The sequence below is a fragment of the Chamaea fasciata genome, unplaced genomic scaffold (assembly GCF_029207755.1).
Source record: "Chamaea fasciata isolate MVZ Bird 193981 ecotype frontalis unplaced genomic scaffold, bChaFas1.0.hap1 SCAF_3, whole genome shotgun sequence".
NCBI lineage: Eukaryota > Metazoa > Chordata > Aves > Passeriformes > Sylviidae > Chamaea > Chamaea fasciata.
The window spans coordinates 24,890,273-24,914,317 of NW_027094088.1; the positions used below are offsets into that span (position 1 = coordinate 24,890,273).

At 39.6% G+C, this 24,045-nt stretch overlaps 1 long non-coding RNA gene across 1 annotated transcript in view; it reads left to right on the forward strand.

The window, feature by feature from the left end:
• The window catches only part of LOC136287634 (uncharacterized), a 311,120-nt gene extending 298,291 nt beyond the window's left edge, over window positions 1-12,829 (forward strand). Inside the window, exon 4 of the long non-coding RNA XR_010720224.1 lies at window positions 12,723-12,829. This is a non-coding gene — a long non-coding RNA (uncharacterized lncRNA). The remainder of the gene's footprint in view (window positions 1-12,722) is intronic.
• The last annotated feature ends 11,216 nt before the right edge of the window (window positions 12,830-24,045 follow it).

A 24,045-nucleotide genomic window follows, 5' to 3' on the forward strand; every position in this document is an offset into this window, starting at 1 on the left:
AGCAGGGGGGCACTGTTGTGTGTTTTATCCTCAGTCATTGATACTGAACGAATTTGTCTGGAGTAATAAAAGAGGTTCTGATAAAATGAGTATGGATGCCCTGTGAAATTTCATTTTCAGTGTGACATTCTTTAAGACAGAATGATTTTTAGAAACTGCTTGTGGAAGAATATTGATTATGGAACTGAATTATTTAAGATAGCCTAATACAACTGTTAAGGCTATATAATATCCTAGACTATATCTAAAGGTAACCAGATTATATGCTGAGATTAAGAGGACAAAGGTTACATGATTTTTATGTGGAAGCAAATAGTGCTTCTCTGAGCAAGTGTAGTAAACCCAACCCAGAATTCAGCAAGTGTTTCTGCCCTTAATCATCTGGGGCTGGAGCTGATTTCAGAACTACTTTGCTTAATTCAGACAGTGATAACTCAATTATTAAAAGTAACTATCTTTGTTGGAATGCTTCAACATTTGGATACTCACTTGAATACAGTTGTCAAAATCTGAGATGTGCTATTTTCTGTTGGTTTGTGTCTGCCAGGTAAAAATAAAAGTAACTTTGATCACTCCCCCATGTGAGTTTAAAGTCTACAGAGGGAAAAATAGGATAGCAAAATAAAAGTAACCTGATTCTATTTGAGGTGTTCCTGAAGCAGTATGGAAAACTGCCCCAGGGGCACCTGGGTTCTCCATTGATCTAGTGACCTCAGGCAAGTTGCATCACCTCTCAGTTCTTCATGAACCAGAGATAATGCTCAAGGCCTCCTTTTGTCACGTGCTTTCAGATCTGTTGATGAAAGGTGCTTCACAGAAATAGTAACCCTACTCACAGAGAATTTAATGTCATATTTTCAAATTTATTTTCCATGTTAGTGCAAATGGATTCAGCAACTGGAAATGGGAAGCCCAATATGTGGTCTAAGCTACTCCAGCTCTTCAAGGGAAACTTGTCCTGAAAAACAGATATTTCCTAAGTGTCTCTCCCAAAAGGATTCAGAATATCTCATATGTTATCTGCTTATTCTGTTTCATACTCATGTTCTTTGTTGGTTGCTCCCTTTTTTTTTTTTTTCTTCCCCTTCCCTCCAAGTCTTGCAGAAACTCAGTCTTTGAACTCTTCATTCCTGTCAAATCAGGCTGACATGACCTGAAGGATCAGAAGTTGTTATGGGGGTGGGATGGGTGGACAGAAAATCTTGTGTAGCATGATTGTGTAGGTCTCTTATCCTTAGGAAACCAGGGCAAAAGTCATGCCTACCTTCATTACCTCTGCTTTGAAAACCATACAATGGACTTGCCAAAAGAGTAACTCCAAACTTGAAGTTATTTTATCCTTGGCAAACGGGATGGAATTCTGGCCAAAAAGTGAAAGAATAAAATTTACAATACAAATGGGACTGCTTTGTGCATGAATAGAACAGGTGAGGTACAAATTAAAATCCTTATCACTGTATAATCTGATTCAGCAAAGCTGCTACAGCTTGCTATAGAGGAAATGGGAAAAGTTACGTATAGGACTCCTAGTTCTGTGCAGCACTGAGCTATCCAGAGAAGAGGAAAGAATATCTGGTTACCTTTACAAGGAGCGGCAGAAAGGAGAGCAATAGTCTGACTTGTTCACAGTGATGAAATCAAACATTAGCAGCAAGAAAGAGTTAAGGTAGATATTTTATGCGAGAGAGGGAACCTTTCTAATGCGAAGGTTGAATGGATTAGGTGGGACCTCTACAGTCTCTGTTTCAAAAACCTCTGGTTTTTAGAACTGGATTATGCAAGTGTCTGTCAGGAATTACATAAGAATACCTGATAACTGCAAGGCCTCCTGAGCTCCATTTGAACCACCTTTTCTATGATTGTTCCATAAAGTACAGGTTGTCTTGTGAAACACAGATATGCAGTGATGCAAGCAAGACCTTTGTGCACTAAGCCGTTAAGGTTTGTCTAGCTGGAGACAAACCAAAGCAAAGTTGCTAATAGAAATGAGTCATTCAGCCCTCAGAGGAGAGAACCAAAGCCTTTAAAAATAGCCCCAGCTAGCCAATAGCTTCGGGACTCAGAAGCACTTCAGCAGCATTAGGAGCACAACTCGTAGAATGGTAGCACGATAAACACCACAGAGCACTACTGCCTTGCTAAAGGCTACAAACACTTTTACCTTATCTGGGCAGCTCCCAAACAGAAAGAAGTTTCTCATCCTTGGCTTCAGTCACGGATACTGAAAGCTAATGGCATGTGAGGTGAAGAAGCAGGATCCGTGTCATGTCCACAGCAAGAGAAATATTAGTATTAGAGAAAGATGTTATCCATTAGGGAAGCAAGTCACTCTTTGTTGTGAGCTTGGATGACAGAATTCAACAAGTGCTACTGCATCAAAGGTTCTGATCCCAAACCCTTACTCATTCATGCAGTCTTACTTAATCTTCCCTGTAGTCAGGTGCTTGCTCAGCCCCGTAATAATTTCCTGAGGTACTAACATAAATCACTGCCAGCCCAGAAGTCAGCTGTAATATCTTTGAGCACTGCCCAGTGACACTGGATCTAGCAGCAGAATTTGTGCATAGTCCTGAAAATTTGACTATTCAGCAATTCACTGCTGCTTGGTTTTTTGTTTCCCTGTTAGTGTTGATATATACTTTTCCATTCATTTTCATGGACAGTTATGGATAAACATCCAGGCTTTAAGTTTTGCACAAGTGTATTTGCTTGGAAAGAAAGTCTGACTCAGCAATATTACATTAAAAAGAAAAATCCATTAAAAAGCTTTTATCAGAAAACTGTAAAACAGAAGAAAAAGTTAATAATATTTTATTACATCTTCTCTAATACTTTCTAGTTTAATTAAATTTACTGAGAAAAGCCTCTAGTTTTCCAGTCAGAACAAGTACCAGGCTTACAAAAACACTTTTGCTGTACAGAAAAACAACATAAAGAGTTGCTTATGGGGAAATTCTAACTTGTCACATTGAACTTACTGAGCCAGGAGAGAACAGAAACCCCAACAAATGGGTGAATGGTGATGCTTGCAGTCTGCCTTGAGCTCACCAAGTATGACGAACAGTGACACTGCTGTCTTAATGTATTGCTGACAGAGCTGCTGTACTCATTAACCTTTGATGAAACAAGATGTCACTTTGTTCACATCAAATGCTCCTTGATGCCAGTGCTCAGAGACTGTTTTTGTTGCTGATGCAGACATCAGCTATTGTTGAAAACATTCTCTCTCCCTTCCAGCGTGTCACTGCCCATGAGGATTTATAGGTGCTGATCATTATCAATCTGCAAATGGAGTCTGAAGCCAAGAGTGTGTGTTTAATTTCTGCAGCTTTTAATTATTTATTTTTATTAGAAATCTTCAATTTAAATGTAAATATTTTTACCTATATTTAAGCACCTGAAAACATTAAGTTCTTGATGTGCTACAGGATGCTGCCAGGAACTCAAGGACACATTTGAGTGATCCCTTCATCTTTCTCTTTGAGGCTACTGGAGCTACTAAAGAATTATTTACAGAATTAGAGCTACATACTAGAAGCCCACTGTAGTGGGAAGAGGTGTTGAGTTGTGTAACATTCTGGTCAGCGTTATGACTAAACAGTGGCATAGCATGGATTAAAACAGACTGTTCCTAGTTCCTGATCTGTTCTCCAGCCTTTTATCAGCATTGCTTCTATTATCAGCACTAGGAGCCAATCTTGCTGTTCTATGTACAGTAAATATCTTGTTGTCTAGCAAGGGAATCCTGACTGACTGGGAATAATTCTCTTATCTGGAAATAATTTTTGTTTAGTCTGTACTTTCCATGATAAGTACATTTATATTGCTATGAGATAAATGAAAGCAGAGCAAGAAAGAGAAGGAAAAATTTTTTATTACCTTGCTGAATACGGAAATTTTCAGTACTGAAACCCTGAGATCAGGGGTGCGTGTTCTCACAGTTGCTTTTGTGTCTGTTGTTTTAGTGGACAGAGCAATATTTACAGATGACCTCTAATGACATTCTTTCCACTTTAGAGTCCTCAGTATCTTTTTCCTTGCATTAGGGGACTTTATAGCTTTCGCATTTGATTTGTTTGATTAAATTTTTATTTCACAATTAGGTCTGCAATCATTACACCTGTCATGCAAATGCAACATTTTGGGAAGCATTTGAAGATAAGACTAAGGATTCTTCTAATTTGCAGTTGTGCAAAAGAGGAGCATATGATCATAGCTCAGTGCTGGAATTCTAGCTAAAGGTCGTGCCATGCCTCAGGGGGTGATGAGCCATCAAAGCTTTGTGGGATAATGTAGCTCTAGGAGTGTTTTTTAAGAAAAAGATTGGAAGGAAGCTAGGTAAACCAGCAAATTATTTAGGGCATAGGAGACTTCAGTCTTGATGTAAGAGGAGGCAGCAGAAGATAATGTAAAAGACAGAAAGTGTAAGTGGATGAGATGCAGGCAGAAGTATTTTCATGGGAAATGTAGGAAATATTAATAGTTTGCTTAACACTGAAGTGCATCTGTCCCTTATTGAGTGATGAAAGCCCGGGAGATTAACCATCAACACAAGTCCAGCTTTACAAGATGAACATGTGATATTCACAGAATAGCAAACTTACATGAAATGTGACCATGCCACAAAACAGCAACACAAAGGAAAGTGCATCTGAGAACGCTCATGGAATATGATCAAGCATAGCTGATACAGAGTCCTTGAAAGGTGCTGGTAAATACACTCATTTAAAGACTTTCACCTGTTGCTTTAAATCATTCATACCCCATGGCATGTCTGCCAGCACTGTGACCCCTGGCACGAAGTGAGGAACATCAAAGGCAGAAGGGAGCAGATCAGGTCTCAGGTAGGCGTTGCACCCTTGTTATGGATAAAAGAAGTGACAGTAAGTTATAAAACAGGTGGAATTGGGATATTGCAAGCCTGATGTGAGTAACCCAATAAATAGTTCTGGTCATGCAGAAACACAAAGAAGGTGCTTTAGAATATTTTTCTTATATGGAAGATGTGTGAAAATATATGGGCTATACACTGCTACATTATTAAAAGCCTTTCTTGACTGCATTGATTTATTTAGATTTTTTCAGTACAAGAAGGATTTACACTCTCTGAAACTGCCTGTAAACCCAAAGGAAAATAAGATTCTTAGTTCATTTTTATCAATCAGGTTAATCTTTTGGAGATACATCACCATGCCATGTAGCATCTCTGCTGCCAGGCTGCTTGTGGTCAAGTATTTACTATCAGGCATGATTTTCTGCTGAAATGGCTGTTTTCTCTGGAAATATACACATCCTGCTTCCCACTTTTGCATGTTCTTAATTTGCTTTTAGGTACAACATGTACAGACTGGTTTTAAAACAGTAGAAATTGCTCCCTGGACATGAACTGTAGTTAAAATGGGAGACAAGCTCATTTACAATCAGAACCAACAAGTCTGAAAACACGCTCTGGGTATCTAATATCAGGCCAATTTCAGTAATGTTCACTTGACTATGTCCTTTATAATCTGTAGTTATTGTACCAGAAAAAGTCTGTTATGAATGTTTATAACTTCTAATCACTGAATCATAACATCAGAACTCTTTTTGAACAGGAATAAAAACACTTTCACAAATCCCTTTCAGAGGAAACAATTTTTAGGCTATTTGTCTGAACTAAGGGAAACTGATAACACGAGTTTCAGGGTTTCCACATGGTTCTAGACATTATGGACTTTGGAGAACATTATTTGACATCCTAATACAAGGCCCAAAGAAGGCTGTGCTTTCACAACAGTAACTGTTGATTGCAAAACCAGAACCATACCCAAGCCCCCACTGTAATGAGTATATGTTCTCTGTGCTAATACACACTTACATCCTGTCTGCCTTACTGACATCCCCTTGCTGCAGTCTTTGAACTTTTCATACATGAGTGTTCTCAGGGTTAAAATTCTGTTTAGCAGAGAGCTGGCGTTTGGGATGGATTTTTAGTTTTTTCAGTAGTGATTGTCTTTTAAACTTGGTAATTATTTTAATTTTTTTTAAGTTTACTTTGGTTGCTGTTTACTTTTCTGGTGGTAAAGGGGAGGGGGGAAGAGGGGAAAGTTTTGTCAGCTCCTCTGAGTGGCCAGAGCCTGTCTGTGACCTTCTTTGAGAAGTGATTTCAGTGAGTCAGAAAAGCTTTCTCTACTGTTTCTATGTACTTTCTCCCAGGTTTTGCGATCCAATGTGTATCACAGGAGTTCAGGTTTCATAGTGCCCTTCAGCAGAGTGTGTTTCTAAGACAAACAGCAGCCTGAGGGTTGCACTGAAATGCAACACTGCATAGCCCCACTGACATGAGGAAGCTGGATGAATGCCAGTGGAATGTGGGCCTGGTGGAAATGTGGTGGTTCTCTGCTGGGAGCGGGGGATAAAGGGCATTTTCTGGAAGCTGGAAATGTGTGATGTTCACATTCAGGTCCAGAGACACCGTATTACGGTAATCAACAGTTATTTGGCTCACCACAGCCAGATGCTCATCTGACAGGAAGGGACAATATTTTCTGTAAACTTGGAAATAAAACCCACTATATTTTCAAAATGCCTCTGCTATTCCCCCATCCAGACAAAGACCTCAGACCACTCCTTTGGAAGATGTAATTCAGTGACAGAGGAGACAACATCTTGTTTCATGCTTTAGAACAACTACTGTTTTTAATCAGCTTGACTTTGGTCTTTTCCCATGTTAATGAGTCAAGACCTTTCCCTCCCTGAATGGATTTCCTTACCAATTTTAGTTATTCTAGCCTGACTTTATATAAAGTCATGGTGCATAGGAGTGTTCAGTGTTATCTTTGTTACTGGATGCTATGGGAGAGTTCCAGAAAACCTCTGAGTTATGTGCATGAGCACTGAAAGGTCTCCTGTCCTAACAAAGAGAGATATGATCTTGAAGTAAACACAATGTTCAATATGATAAGTTAGCTTTTATTGTTTTGGTTTTTTTTTCCACCAGGGAAGAAATAGGGTGCCTAAAATTTGGGCACAAGTTTAAGTCCATTCTCAGATCCCAGGGCACTGAGTTGGGCTGCTCCCCATACTGCAGACAGAGCTGTTGGATGCTGCAAGTTTTGCCTACTGCCAAAACTGAATTTGAAATGCCCCCTTGTAATTTTTCATCATCTCTTTTCACATCACTGCTGATTATCATTTATATTGGCTTGGAAAAGGAGAAGCTCTCCTATATAATCATGCAGCCACCACAGTGTGTAAACCTCACCAGGGCAACCTTTCTTCCTGCCGTGCTCCCCACATTTTTGCAACGACTGCTCCTGTAGCACAGGCGAGTTTCAGGGCTAAATGGGCTGGTGCCCACAGACCCAAACTCTTGGCAGGAACAGAGAGGTTAATTACTTTCCATTAAGGTGATGTCCTGGCTCACAGAGACTTTTCCTGGTGACTTCAGCACAGCTTGGATTTCACCCTTCAAATACCAGTGACTGTGCAACAAAAGAATGTGTCCTGCCAATTTGTGAGCCTTTGATTTCGGTTGCTGCTGCCCTACTTAGCACTCTGTGCCGGCTTAGCGGTGTCTGGCAGCCGTGGGCTGATCCTCCCCACCTCCTGGGCTTGGCTTCCCCCAGCCTGGAACTAATAAGTGATGTATTATTTTATTTACCGACTAGTCTAATATCTAACTGTACTGGACCATGTTACCGTACACTTTTGTCTGTTGTAGGAACTCCAGATTTTATTTTGGAAACTTGGCTAGTGGCAATCTGACCGCAAAGGCTAGGAATAGGAATAGTGGCATGTGTGTACTTCAGAGAACAGTTGGACAAAATTGCAACAAATCCCAGAAATTCTGCATATCTCACGTATGCAAGCAAGGTTATTTTTTAAGGCTGTCATTGGTCCCACATATCTCAAGAACACCATGTCAGCTACATAGCCAGTTACATTTTATCTGTTTTGGGGGTGAAGGAGAAAAAAAAAGATTTTTTTTCTTTGTGGTTTTTTGGTTGGTTGGTTGGTATTGTTTTGGGGTTTTTTGTGTTTGGTTTGGTTTGGTTTATTTTGTAATATTTTTAGTTGTCTGTGAAAGATTCTGAAGGACACATTTTTTCTTCTTTGATGACTTATCAAAGGTTCTTGACCTCACGGTAAAAAATTTTGTTCAAGGTTACAAAGAACATTTAAGACAATTCAAGTAAATATTCTCATTGACTTTAAGGAGGTTGATTACCAGCAATAATCACGTGCAGAAGAGCTTTCTGCACTAGCTCTCAGTTAAATTTAAACCTCGGCAAAATATCCACTGGAGTCAACTGGAAAATTTTCCAGAGTAGGGAGTGAATATAAAACTGAGGACAGTCTTGAGGACCAGTCCCATGTTAAATAGTTCTACTCCCTAAATACAAACAGTTGAAGGTTTCTGGATAAGCCAAGACAAATACCTTTCTTCTGTATGCTTTTCTTTGCCAGCCAAATCTAATTTTTAGCAATTGATGTGATAAATGCTGCTAAAGTGACATGGTAGTGGAATGTTTCTGAAAATGAAATGTCACTTCAGCTCATAGTTGGTATAGTCTGTTTCTCATTGTAACATACATTTAATATATATCTAGTCCTAAATGCTGCTCAGCTTGTTTAGTTGTTTTTTGTTTTGTTTTGTTTTGGGGTTTTCTTTGCTTTTTTTTTCATTATTTATTTATGTAGTATGTAGGGACAATCAAGGCACTATGTTCTTTCCATAAGGTTTTTCCTTTCATAGCACAAGACTGGAATGGAAATTATATGAGAGGGAAAGTGTGCTTCACCAATGCCAGGAAAAGAAAAGTATACAAAGTTAAAGCTTTTGATTTAAAGAACACAAAGTTTAAAGTTCAAAAATCAAATAACTTCCTCCAATTTTTGGATACCTGGGACCAGTTTTCAAATGCAGATATTTCCTTTTAGAAAAATCACAATCCCAAAAAAAACCAAAAAAAAAAAAAAAAAACCAAAAAAAACCAAAGCCCCCCAGCAACAAAACTAACCTGAAAAATAAACAAATAGTCTACACAAATGTCCTTTTAATGCCCTCTCTTATTACCTTACTGTGATGGACCTCTTCTTCCCTGGTCTTTTTACTCTGACTGACAAGTAATCTTAGCCAGCTAATCCTGACCCTTAAACTCTGCTACATTATAATTAACTTTCAGTGTCTCATGACTCTGATTTTTATGTATTAAATGCATGCCTTGTTATCCAGTCAGTGCTGCATGAGACACCGATTTCACAAAGAATGAAATCCAGTGCTTGGGAGAAAGCTTTATTCATCCATAAGACAAATAAACCCTATTTCCAGGACTTAAGTGACATTAGAGGTTTGTTGATATTGAGAAATTTAATCTGCCAAATGCTTAAAAAAATACTTTCCAGCTAAATTTACAGACTTCCATTAAATCTCCACTGATTCAGATTGTAAGGATTTTCTTCTAGGCTAACTTAATGGATTTTTTTAAAATATCACCTTAACCATAGTAATTTTTTTGGGAAGGATACTAGTCAGCTGGCAGAGAGCCCTTGTAAGATCCTTTTGTAAGGCCATGATTTTCCACAGAAAAATGATGAGCTTGTTTACGAAACAGAAAACTTTGAATCAGTAAAACTCCCATCCAGAGAGAAACTGAATGACTCACGGGATGAAAAACTTTCTTACACTTGTAATCAAATCCATCAGGTTTAATACTGGAATACTGAAAGATTCAAAATTAAAACTTCTGTGACAAGCAGAGCAGGAAGGGCAGGATGTAACATTTCTTAAAGCATGTGCTTCAAAAACAATTTTTTTTTCCAAATAAATCAGTTTATTTTTGTTTTTCCAGGTTTTGATGGAAACAAATAAGATTCAGATATTAAATATCTTGTTTCCATGAGAAATAGCAAGTTATCTTTAGAACAGCAGATGTTATTTCTTCAGATGAGAAAGGTGCACTTTAATTCACTTTTGCTAAACAGACTTTTGGCTTTATTGGCAGGTTGTCAGGAAAATTAAGTGAAAATGACACTGTGTTGCCAAAGTGCAAAAGACTTGGATTTAAAAACATGTCCACCAGAAATCCATTTCAAGCCATCAGTCTGGGAGTTTTTCCATGGCTTCAGTAAAAGTGAAATGGAGAAAACAGGGCCTAAAATTCATAAAAGCTTTGTTCATTCACTGGTCAAGGCATAGGAAAAGCTGACTATATAATTTTATTGCAAAATATTGATATATCTTGTCAAATGCACCCCCTCTAAAGGGGTTGAAAAGAAGGAGAGGCCTCTTGGAAGGCTACAATCCAGCAGTGGATGCTGAAAATCAGGGCTTTCATTAGTAGAGCCAAAGAGAAACCTAAGGGTTGGCTGGGGAGAAGGACAATCAAGATTATCACTTAATTTCAAGACTGTCCAAAGGCAGCCAGGAAGTGAGGGGACACTTTTGTGGGCACACAGGTGCAGCTGACAACCATCAAAGGTCAGCAGAGTCTGCTGCTTCTAACGTGGGCAAAGCCTCCATCTCTTTGGAAACAGAGTTGCTGCTCTTTGGGAGAAGCAAGAACTGCCCTGGTTGGTTGCTACAGGCAAGAAACAGAACCAAGGAATAATGTGAGCCCTGGGCAGGGTGGGAGCTGGGGAAATGCAGCTCGGCCCCAGGTGTGCAGGGAAGGGGTGTACACAGGCACAGCACTTCGTGCTGCTGGCTACAGCTGGGAGGGCACCAGCGCCAGGGCAGGATGGGCTGTCAGCAGGGTCATTAACTCCTGCATTCACCGTCTGCTTAGGAAAATCCAGGACTTAAATTGATGGAAAAATTACAAATCTTAAAGGAGTGGGCTGAATGGCTGGACGACAAAGGGAATGGGGAGTTCTCCTTTCTGCCGTTCCCCAGTGGCCATTCTCCCTGTCTCCTCTCACTTGTGAGAGTTCTACTCTTATGGAAGGGAGAGCGTTGCCCAAGACCTAAATATTTTAGATATTTGAGATGATCTCACTTGTTCAAGCCAGTAAATCTTCCTGAGAAAGGGAAGTGAAGTTTGTCTCCTTCTCTTTTATACCTCTGTGGCTTAGATCCCTTACAATAAATGCTCCATACAGTTGTGTCTTTTAAAAAAGAAGTTAAATGCCCATGAGTTAGATACTTTGATTTGAATTGAGCTCTGTCTAAAAGAACCATGGCACTTGTAAGCATGATTGGTACTTAAATCTGCTGTCCCTTAGCCAGCAGACCGTGCCCGTAACAGCCACTTAATTATTGGCAAAAAACAACAGTCTGTGTTGTTGATTTGTTTGGATTTTCATTTTTCTTATTTATAAGAATATAGCATGTATGGTGGGAATGTAGAGGAATTGTCTTAGAAATTTTGAGAATAAATTCCAGCTCTGCTAGACTTTCTGTTTTAGGAGTGACATGAGCAAAACAGAATGTAAATGAAAAACTTTGTGAGGGACAGAAAGCCTCTATCTCTGAATCTAAAAATAAAGTGGGAGCTGCTAAACAGCAAATGTGCTGTAGTGATAAAGAGAAGGTTTTTTTCCCTGTTTCTATGAAATCACAAGAAGGCTGGTATTACTTTACATCTTTTGCCATTGCAAGTTTTGCCAGAATGCTGGAGGTGTAATATAATCCCCCATAATTACGTGTTTTGAGATAGAGCATTCCTTAGCTGTTTATATGGATTAAAACTTAGAATGCTAGAAGGCATTCCAGTCATAATGGTAAACTAATTAGCAATTAATACTCTACTATGGTTTAAGAGTCAATTTGTGTTATACTTTGCTGGTAAAATATAAATACATAAGTAAGCTATGAATAATTTAATGGAGTTTTTTCTCACTAATGTGATAAATTCTTTATTCTTTTACACGTGGAAGGAAAGTGTCAAGGAATAGCAGTTAATAGAAAGTAGTGTTGGGAGTAGCACTAATTTCACGAAAAGTCCTTACTTATTTGTAGACGTGCATTTATCTGTGGCAATAATTGACAGAAGGGCAGGATCAGATCTTTAAACTTCACATTTATAAATAGACCAAAAGTTTGTTTTACCTCTCTGCTAAGGTGTTGGGATCCTAGAATGCCTAGACAGATCATAAAGCAATACTTCATACATTTGTCCTTATATAGATCTATTCCGGCACCTTTTTTTTTTTTCTAATGATAGGTTAATGTGTTTAGTTTACATCAGCTGCCAAGTATGAAAAGTTCTCTGAACTATATCCAAACTGAATAGGTCTAAACTAAGATACAAGTCTATTTTTTTCCATTTACTTCAGTTGACTTTGGATCAGATCCCTACTGAATCTTCAAAGTTGAATTAGAAATCTTGTGTAATCATACTTTCTTGTATCCCTTGAGCTGATTCCAGCCCTACAGCTGGTCTATGTAGAGATTTCTGATGGTGTAGAACACTAAATGTGCCTGGCAAGGTTCTTTGAATTTGGTAACGTGTCCAGGCTGTTGATTTCTGAGGACTTGGAGAATGGAATCTAATGCTGTGTTTTCACAGGGTGATTTTTTAGTTTCATTTCTTTTCTTTAACAGAGTTACCATTCTTTTATATTCAAAGGACAGCAAAATTCAGGTTTATGGGCATGTATGGTAACTCTGACTCACAGTACTGACAGTCACTGAGCATTTAGTCTGATTTAATAGTGAAGATGATCCATTAAGCAGAATGAAGGCAAGAGTTTCAAAATAAAACCTTTAGAAACATTTTTTCTCTATGCTCTGTTTGCAGATATGACTTGAAAGACTGGCAAAAGCAGATGAAAGAGAAGTTTCTTTTCAAACCCTGGCTGTCAGCTTAAGTTACAAGTGCCTTTTTGTAAATTTGGTTAAAGTGCTTAGGTGTTTAAATAGAAAATTTGCATTAAAAGTATCTTTTTCATAAGTGCCCTTCTGCTTAACAAAATGGTTCTTATCAGAGAACAAGTCTGTCCTTGCAAGATTGGCTTGATGTTTTTTTAACGCCTTGGCTGGAATTCCTGCATGCCAGCCAACCCTCCACAGTTCCTCAAAAGGGGGGTCCCTCTCTAAGTGGGTCACAGAAACCCTGCTGAAAACACCCAAAAGAAGAATGTGGGGTCTGGGGACTTTTGGAGGATACTGAAGGAGTGAGATGGGAGAGTGCACAGGTGTTGTTTCCAAAGGTCTGTAGTAAATGAATTTTGGCTTTCCAAGAAAAACACACAACCCTGTGTTATTCCCAGCTAATGTCATTCAGGATATTTCTAGTGAAAGGCAAAACTGCTCACATTTAAATCTTTTACACATTTCATTATAAATTTGAAAACAGTCCAAGTTATAAGGAAGGGGAAGGACACCTACTGATGTACTTTTTTTTTTTTTTAATTTTCCAGTTTCGAGTGTCCCCTCCAAAACATGAAAAATACAAATCTCTGAAGTCAAACTAATTTTTCCCCCTATTCCCAATCAGCAGAATGGAAAACATGGAGAACATTAAACTATATCACTGAAGAGTAAAGGATTAGCCCATAAATGTGCAACTTTCACACTATGCAGCATCCAACCCCTGAGAACTGAGTTTCTGTGGGGTTTGCACCAGTCCACAGTGCTGAGCTTCAGTGTGCCCCTTTCTCCTCTCTTGCTGAGGAAGTGGCATCAGCCTCTGGCTCTGCAGGCTTCAGCCACCTCCCTGCCTGCCTCTACCACACTGCAAATCCCAGAGCCATGGAGACTGCAGGACCTCTTATGGCTTGCGGAGAGCAACTGCTGGTGAAACAAGTGGTCCAACTGCTAATTCACTGGTGGCTGTGATGGCACTGCTGTGGTTGCAGGAGGGCTGTGACCAGCTGCACAGGGCCCCCAGTATTGCTCCATAAGCTGAGAAGGCTCCTGCACATGGCTTGTCCCTGTTTCCAGCCTAGAGACCAGCTTTTGGGGTAGGGGCTGGACAGAATTCAGAGGAAATACCATCAGAGCTCAATTGCCCCAGTGGTCCATGCACTGGCTTGGAAGTAACAGAAATGTGGCTCCTTTGTTCTTCAGCCTCTTGGCTCCTGTGTGTGTACTTGAATGTATTTTCATCTTGGGCTTTATCTGTCTTATTTGCTCATGTGTTAAAAGTTGAGACCTCAGAGGTATTTTGGCATTGTTAGACAATTGTAAGTGTTTAAGGATGCTGGAATTCCCCAGGCAAGGATCTTGCTGTAGCTTACTGAAGCCTGTCTCCATGGCTAAGCCTGTTCCTGGGGAGCTGCTTGCCTCAGGCTATTGTTGATCAAGGCTGGTTAGGCCAAACCCCGCTCGAGAACCATGCCTGTGCCTCTCCCAGGGTGTCTGCTTGGCTGTCTCTTGAAGGTCTGCCCCGTGTCACACACCCCTTCAAGGAGAACACCTTATCCTGCAAGTGCTCTCCTCCAGTGTAAGGGGTGGTTCTGTCATATAAGTAATGAAAACGTTTTGATGTGACACACTTGCAGAGAGACACTAGAAGTTCAGTCAAGGGAGTGTAGCAGGTAATAGTATAATTTCCATTCAAGTTCTTAAACCTAATTAAGAGCTTCCAAAAATTAAATTGAATCAAACACACATTCACCCTGCTTGTCAGTCTGAGGCAGTGTAACACGGCTCTGATTTCTAACCTGGATTTAAAGTTTTGTCCTCAATTAGGTTATCTAATTTGCTTCATTTAAACACTACAGGAAAATTAAAAGCAGGTGTTTCCTTCACTGAGCCCCTATTGTTATGCTTTCTTTTCTATTTTGAGTTGTAGTCACAGCATTTTTGAATAATGAACCAGGACCTCCTCTTTGTTCTCAGGAAGGTACACTATAGGACTGGAGGACTGTAGTGAAGCTGATTCTCCTGGCGGTTACTGTCATAGTAGATAAAGCACTCCCATAAACGGGAAAGGGAAAGGAAAGGCAGCTCCAAACCTTTATTTATCATCAGTGTGTCTTGGTGGTACTTGTAATTTCCTGTGGCTACTGTGACTAATAAAACAAAAACGTTCCTGGAATAAAGGGGCAGAGGCAGAGCTCTGGCCTGAGAGCAGAGCAACAGCATCCCAGATAAACATGAACTCTGTTCACAAAGTTATGGAGCTCTCCTAGCACAGAACTGTGCAAAATGAAAGAAGAGCCATAGCATCACTTGGCTGAATAGTGATTTGTTTCTCAGTTCAGCCAGGGTGTCAGGCATTTACTTTGTGTTCTACTTAATTGCTGTGTTGGACTTCTGTGAAGGTCAGTGGTTGATCACAGGCTGCAAAGAACAAAAACTTAAGAATTTGAGAAAATCAAAAACCAGACAATGTAAGTTATTTTGAAATCATTCTGTTTGAAATTACTGCATCTGTATAGTAATGTAGTCATCATAATCAAAACTGTAGGTACCTTATGATTAAAGAAAGAAGTGGGTGAATTCTGTGCATTCATTTGAAGCACAAGAGCTCAGAGCATGACTTGGAGAGCCTTAACAAAGTACTGAAGGCTCCCAAAACAGGAATCAGCATGAAGCATCCTGTTACCAAGTGAAGGAGTTTTTGGAATAGCTTTTCTTGATTGTTCTAGAAGAAGACTGAGCATTCATGCTATAGGAAGTGTTTTCTGAGAATTTCTGTGGGCTGAGGAGTTCTTAGTCATGCCAAAGATTTGATTATTATGACTTTTTATGTTGATTTTCCACTAGCAATAGGCAAATTTCATAGAGGCCAGTGGTTTCATGCATTTTAGTAAAGGATGTTTATTAAAACCTTACCCAAAGTACTATGAGATAGAAATCTTCTGAGATTAGATATTTGGAAAACTGTTGCTTAAACTGCAGGAAATTGGGTGTGATCATTTCATTATGAACCAATTTGATTGCTGGCTATCTCTTTGTAACTGAAGCGAAAACCTGCCAGAAGATTTACCAAATGCTGCTCTGGATGTTGATCTCAATCCCATGACATAATTCACTCCACTGATTTCAACTGAAGGACAGCAGTACTGGGACCATCTCTTTTTGTGAGAAGACTTACTGGGCTGTACAGCTAGCACCATTTCAGAGGTCTTTAGGGACAGGGAGCAGCACTTGTAGCTGATGAAATTCTACTTGCCTTACTAACACACAGTCATTGTATTGAAATGGTGGTTTTCTCAGCCTGCTGTGGTTTGAAACACTAGCTTTAATTTCACAACAGTTGACCTTGATCGTGCAGGACAATAAACAGCAACACCATGGAAAAGTCCCAGAATACAATTCTCTTTAAAAGAAGCAAAACAAATCTGATCCACTGGTAATCTTAGAAGGTATTTAATCTAGCAGTGAGATGACGGCTTTAACAGGAGTGCTTGAAAACTTCTGCTCATTTGCCAGTCCTAATGATTTTCAAGTACAAATAAGCACTCAAATCATTAAATTCCCAAGTACGTTACTCCCACCTCCTTCTTGAAAAACCTTAACTTTTAAGAAATGGCCTTTACCTGTAGATAAATACTGAATGTGGCTGGGCTATGAGGCTCGCATTCTTCCAGACTAAGTTCATATATACACACATTTTTTAGCACAGCACGTGCATGAATAAGCAGCAGGAAGGTTATGTAAATACCACGTTCCTATTCCACTCCTTTTTAAAGCACATTCCATGCTCGTGAAAGCTGATGGGCTGGGGAGCAAGAAAGGCAATACAGTTCTGTGGCCTTATATTGTGCTTTATAATGGCAATGCAAACATTTTTTTCCCACCTGGTCTCATTAGTACAGGTGAATGAAAGGGGGAACTTTTCTGTGGTTGATAGTCTCATTCTTGTGCTGTGCCATTATTAGCATACAGTGCAGCATGTGGGCAATATTATTTGGGGGAAGGGGAAATGGGCTGGCTTGCTTGTTCCCTCTATTTCTGTGTGCATAAACAACTGACACTGAGGGTCTCATTTAGCAAACCTTCCTCTGTGTACGCTCCAGCCTGTCCATGCTGGTGAGGCTGCTCAGAACGTGCTTAACTGTATTCAGATGTTTAAATTCAAAAGGATTTGAACATCTGCTTCTCATTAAGTACATGCTTAAGAGCTTTGCTGAATCAGGGCCTTACCCATTAGGAAATAAACAGAGACCACCAACTTATTTTACATACACTCTTGAAGAGAGTTTGGATAGATAGTAATGACTTTCAGTCAGTACGGCCCAAAGTTGGCTTTGAACCGCTGACCTAGAGGTGAAAGGCTTGTATCCTATTACCAATCCCTGGGGCAAACCAGACTTACTTGTTTTCAAATATTAATGAATTAAGTCAAGTCAAAAATGTAGCCCCATTGATTGCCTTTTCCCCCGTATTTTTCCTGTGTCAGCATCAGTAACTGATGCTGCTGTAGAAAATCTTCAGGAATCTGTGCTGCCCACGCTTCTCTGCTTTAAATCACTTACATTGTAAGCAGAGTCTTAATAACTGAAACACTTGGTCAGTTTTTAAAAATATTTAGAAGTGGACCTTTCCACCAATGTTGATAGTAACTGTTCATCAAGGCAAACATACTTACGTGTAGGGTCTAATGAATTATTTAGCTATCTATTCTTCTTATGAGATGCAGACATAACTCTCACTGACAGTAATAGGAGATTCATATGCATGCCAGGAGCAGGGAAAACCCTTGGAGAGTATTTAGACAATATTCCTTGAAGGACTGGGGGAGAGGAGACACAGCGGGAAGGAAAATCATCTATGCAAACATGAATTTGTCATTTTTCTGCAGAGGATATGTGTATTTATGTTTTTAAAAGGCAGTTGGGGCCTTTAACTAACAAATATTTAAAATTCTATTTTTCATCCTTAAAGGCAGAATTTAGATGAAGGCCACACACAGACCTCCAGTTGAAAGTAGAGGCACAGTAATAATGAAGGAAAGCAAATGCTCCTGGCAACTGCTGTTTAGAAAGCTCTGGGTTTATTCTTGCATATTGGACTTTTGAGAACATTTTTTCCTACAAAAGGAAGTTTATTGAACCCCAAGTACTACATGAAATTGAGGGTGGGGATGGGTTTCTTCATCTCTGGATACGGCATGTACATTTTATCCAATTATTCAGGTGTTGAAGGGTTCTAGTCAGGTATTGCAAAGGCCCATTTCCAACAGGATTTTCCCAGCTACAGAGTGGTGTATGCAAAGGGCTGACCAACACAAATAGGACCTGTGTGACCTAGAACATACCAACAGACCAAGGACATTGGAGCCTAGACCATGGCACACCTACAAATGGGGAAAACATTCAGGTGCTGTGGCAAGAGATGCAGATAATTTCATTTTTGTTATCAGTCTTTTCAAGCCAACCCTATCTATCAGAGCGCCTTCCCTCCAGTGGTGCTGTATCAGAGGAAATTAATTCCAATTTAGTACAAATGGCGGTCAAAAATCACACTAATATCAAAATTATCTGGTCTATTCCCTGCCTCTGTTGCTTCCCCTTTGTGGTGATAACCTGTCCTGTGTCTCTGTCAGTTGTTTCAGATGTGGGTCCAAAAATCCTCAACTTAGTGCCACCATTGTGCTTCATTCCTACAACTGGCTATTTGGCAGCAGGGAAGAACAGATGTTTAATAAGCCTTTCTGGGGCTTTTGGTATTTTGATTTTACTTGCCTTTTCCCAAGTATGTGTTCTGTCAACGGCTGAGCCAGGGCTGAGAAGGGAGAAGAAGCAAAGGTCTTATCCTAGGTAAGATTTTTGAGGTCCATGTTTGTTGCCGTTACTGCATTTTGAAACTGAGGTCTTCTGCCCCACTGTATATTTCTGGTGTTTGGTATTTCTGAGCCCTTCCTGTAAGCTGCTGTTGCAGGCAGGTTCATTCAGTTTATGGGACAAACTGTGATGCCATTAGTAAATGCTTCTGGCAAACGGCAGCGAGTAATCTGCAACCCTGAGAAAGTTGTTATGGCTTTTTTCTCTGCTGCACACCTGGCAGGAGGACAACGTGCCAGAAATCATCACCCTGAGCTGCTCCTGGGTTTCCTGGCTCTTCCAAGGAGTCTGGCCCTTGCTAGCCTTCAGGGTTGAGTGTAACATGGCGCAGTGCACAAGTTCCAGACAGACAAAGCTACTTTAAGTGGGTAGTATTTCTTTACTGTAAACACTTCCCATCTCTTCTGGAAAACCACAAAATAGCGATAATGAAAAGTTACTGGAAAGAAAAACTCATTAGAAATTGCAGCCTGATACCAAAAAGATAAGACACAGCAAAGCAGTGACACTTCCAAGGAGAAACAAAGTGCAAAAAGAGCGAGCTGCATTTCCAGTGAAATATAAATTAAATTGCTAAACCATTTTAATTAATCAAAGATTGAATCAGCAATTCACAAAAGCTGTACTGAAAATTTATTATCTTATCTTGACAATATATCATTTGTGGTGGGAAAAATTACCAAACCCAGAGCAGAGGGTAAGGGCTTACCTCTAGGCATGCAAATATTTCTAGGAATTCAAGTATTTTAGTCTGTAGAGACTGCAGTTTACTTTAGCCAAGCTCATTTTCCAAAAGAGGATAAATTCCTCTACCATCTATTTGATCATATTTTATGTACTGCTTGTTTTATTTACTGCTTTCTCCATGCTGGTTTTATTCCAGGCTGACATAAAAGAACAAAAAAGAAATGTTACTGCTTAGAAATGGTCTTTATTAAAAAGACTTGAAAACCTTTTTATGAAATGTTAGTTTGGTTATACTGGATCACTAGATCCAATTCTAGCTTGTGACATATTCACTTTAACTGATGTATCTTTTCACTATAGTTCAGAGAAAAATGAGCAAGCCCATGCAAGGGGGGAAAAAATCACAAATCAATGATAGTAAAACTGGGTTTGGATCATTTTATAGAAAACAAATATTTCTATTAGTAAAGTAATATTTCTGTTGAAATGTTTTAGGGTTTGGTTAAAAATAGCCAGAAATTCTCCTTTTGTTCATTCCCCCAAAATCAAATTGTTTTCATTTTTGTCAAACAGAGAAAACACTCCTCTTTTCCAAAGGACAAACATAATTTTATGTGGTTCTTTGTATGAGAAGGTGTTTATTCCCGTGCATTGTCCACTACTAGTTTCAGTCTTTATGGTACTTTAGTATAAAAGAAATCTTGCAGAATAACTAAACTGGAGACTCAAAGCATTTCAGCTTGCTGTGCAGTTGTGCCCAGCACTTCCCTGGGACTGATGGTTCCAAAATAAAGGTAAATACAGAAGGAAGAGCTTCTGAGGTTTCAAAAGGTCTTGGGGAGCATTTTAACTGGACAAGGCTGTGTGGTAACTCTAAAAGTCCTTCTTCAGAGAGAGACACAACAATGCCAGCCCATTAGCCCAGTCATTTTCACTTCATGAACAGAAGACATACATTTAACTGTCAGTGAAGGTAAGGGAGGTCATTTGTATCAAAATGGGTTGTTTTTCCAGGGCTTGGGGTCAACATCAACCTAAGGCAGCACCTACTTATATGCATAAATATTGGTGTTCTTTAAGAAAAAAACATTATCGTACAAAAACAAAAAACAAAAAAACAAAAAACAAAACAAAAAAAAAAACAAACAAACAAAAAAAACCACCAAACAACAACCAAAAAAAATAAAACAGAAAAAAAAAAAACCCAACAAAAAAAAATAATAACAGGGAAGAGGGACAGGCTAATTAATTTCAGTCAGTCCTGATCAAGGATACCTGTTCTTCTTTGCAAGTTTTTCTGTCAGAGAGCTGCCTGAGGGGTGTGGGATGTTCTGCTATCAGACCTTGTGCTGCTCCCAAGATCCCATGACCTCCTCTACAAGGCTGCATGCTGGGAGCCTGTTGGGAAGAGGAGGAAGCTAGGGTGTCACCCAAGGCACCCACAAAGCTCTGCAAACCTGTGAGGGCACAGCATCCTATTCTGCTGTGCCAGGTTGCTGCTAGCGCAGGAGAGCCAGCATAGCCCCTGTTGGCTGGGGCACTGTCTCAGCTGTCCATAACTTGGCCACCACCAAGGGCTTTTTGCAGAAAGAAACTGAATATACATCACTAAAATTGGTCTGAGATGCCTTTTTTTTTTCTTTTTTTTCTTTTTTTTTTCCAGGGTGAGGGATTTTCTCAAACCTGTTTTCTGGCTGGGGTTTTCAATGGGTTGGTCTATGTTTCCTTAACAAAGATATATGCTGGGATTAAAGGATCTTGAGTTAACCTCCCGGGCTTGTTTAAAATGCACTCTTTGTAAAATACACATCAAAAGTGTCATGAACTCTCTTTCACTCTGGGTGGCATGGAGGGTGGAGAAATGTTATAAACAAAGTAATACAGGGTAAATTGTAATCTAAGAGGCAACCTTTTTTTTTCCTTTAGAAGGCAGCTGAACCAAAAATTCACTAGCTGCAGAACTGTGCTAAGGAGGATAATGTCCTATTATTATCGTTGCTTTATTGTTAAGCTGCTTCAAATCAGTATTTTGTACCCTTCTGGGAAAACAGGTCGGGCATAAGTACACTTTCCATTGCAGCTGAGGTCTGCTGAGCACTGCTGTTTTCTTCAGAGGGAGGAAGTTGCAGGTGGCTCTCAGGTTGGCAAGTGAGCTGTGTTTAACACTGCTCAGCTTCTGCAGAGTGGCCTTTGGGGCCAGGGACTCACTAACATCTATTTACCTTATGGCAGTTCCCAAGACACTCCCTTGCATACCAGCCACTGGTTGTGCTTTCCCACTCTTGTCAAATAACAGATTTGGAACAAATTGTGTAGAATTACAAGTGGCACAAATGCGATGCATAATTTTCTACCTAGCTACCAGACGACAATGATAATTATGTTTTTATTTTAAATCATATAGTAGAGGTGGATACATTTCTTATAGTTCTAGTGTTGCTATGGCTGTGACCATAATGACACTTTAGATTTCTAGTTCAGAAATGTGGTTTAATCTTTTTTTCCCCCAGAGAAAAGTATAGCCCAAGTAGCAGAAGGCAAGTAAACACCTTACTTTACACATTGGCACTTTCATTACAAGAGGCCAGAGAGCAACACTGCACATCCTGAAAATATATTTGTAAAGTACAATCAAAGTCTATGTAACATGGAGAAGGTTTCAATCCAAGGAGTAGGGAATTAGTCCCATAACAATAACAGAACTTGTATTTCAACATCCTTTGGTAGTCTGTGCAGTAAAAATTACCTCTTGCCATGAATCCAAACAGCAGTGTTTGCATATTGACTACTCATCAGTATTTTAGGGGAAGAATGGGTTCAATATGGTAACTGCAGCTGTGAGAGGCCAGGATATGAGCTGTCACTTGGCCCAGCTAGCCCTTATGGCAAAGATGTCAAACTGCGCTGCCTCTCGCCCTTTACACATGTCACTCTACCTACTGTTGCTGTTTATTTGCTGCAGTTTCAGTCAGAGCTTTGGGACCATCATCCCACCTGCTCCTTTTCTCAGTGCATCAGATGTGCTGTTGCATCTGTGTCCATATAATTTGCTTCTGTCTGTTAAGTGCCACTCTTCAGTCACGGGCACAGCTCACTGGCCAAGAAGTTGCTGGTGAGAGCAGAAGCTGTGTGGAATTGAACTCTTCTGTTTAAGTGCTTAATAATAATGCTTGCTTCATAACACTTTTTGTGGCCTGTTGTTAACACGGACCTGGCACTGGGATGTTCTTGGATTGTCAGAATAGAATATGGTTCTGTTCCCCACTGAATGGCTGACAAGACCATTCCAACTGCAGCAAAAAGAAATAAAATGAGGAATGGAAATGACCTTCTCCTTGAAGGACTGAAAGAGAATGATCATATGGGCAGGGGGAGCCCCAACCCAAACTTTTATGATTCCCTCCACCACCAAACACACACATATTGTGCTCTGAAGTTGATATCGAGCAATGAATGGTGTAAAGTGCTGCTAATATTGATGCTAATTTGAGGACTTAAGCAGCAAACTTACACGTGGGGATTATCAAAACTTATTTTCTCCCATAAGGTCAGCACCCCTGTTGCAAAATGACGTTTTAAATTTAGAGATTGATAATTTCTGGCAGCTTTCTGGGTGACCATGTTGTCACTCTGACTATGTATTTTTTAAAAATATTTTTGTATCCATCTCACCTTTTTGAGACCTGAACCTTTCCTCTGTCTTAGAAACAGGTTTTCTCTTTACTCTATAGCTCTGTCTTGGCAGGGATGTCACACAACCCCGTGTAACTCTTTGTAACTCTATAAGGTCACCATGTAATAAGTAAGTGCACTGACTCCTTTGCCATCTGTGGGTGATGGACACCTGCATTAGGAGGGCATGGAATTCTTTCAAGATATTCTTGAACAGACTTGTGAGTAGAAGTATCTCCTGCATCTCAAGACATGTGAAAACAATAGTCCCACAGAGTCAAAGGCACTGTATTATGAAATTTAAACGTGTTTTGCTTACATGGGTCTTAGGATAAATCCTTCCTTTCTTTCAGCTGTGAAATCCCTCTTTCAATCCTTCAAATAACCCATCTGAAAGAAATCATTCCAGCAGAGCCATTACAATTAATTCTATTATGCAAACCTGTAGTTTCAGGTTTTCATTAAACTGACAAATGGTTCCTCAGAGTAATTTTCTAAATTACAAAATATATCTTGGCTGTTTTAAAAGTCCTGTTATCACACAGTATCCTGTAACATAGGACTGTATTAGTGCTGTGAAATTTAGTCTTCAGCCAGGAGTTTTTAAGGAGCTCTATTAGTTGCTGATGTCCAATATTAGGTTTAAGTTACTTAGGATCCAAGGGAGTTGATTGGTATACAAGATTTTTGGGGAAAAAGTTTCCATCTTTATCAAGGCACTGTGAAAACATTTATATTTGGAACAAAAATAATGTGGCACAAATTGTTAGGTATTATTGACATTAAGAAATAGGTTTTGTGCCAGTATTTACTGGCAGTCCTAAGCATATCTTTCCCATCCAGTGAAGTCCCTGATTTGCCTGGGCTAGCACTGAGCTAAACTCACCACCACGAGTCTTAGAGGAGCCTCCCAAAATCAGCAGAGGGACTGTTATATGGGCAACCATGGGAATTTAGCTGAATGGTCTCCTAAAGAAATCAATAATCAGATCATTTCAAAAGAAACATTCAACAAAAACTTGGAAA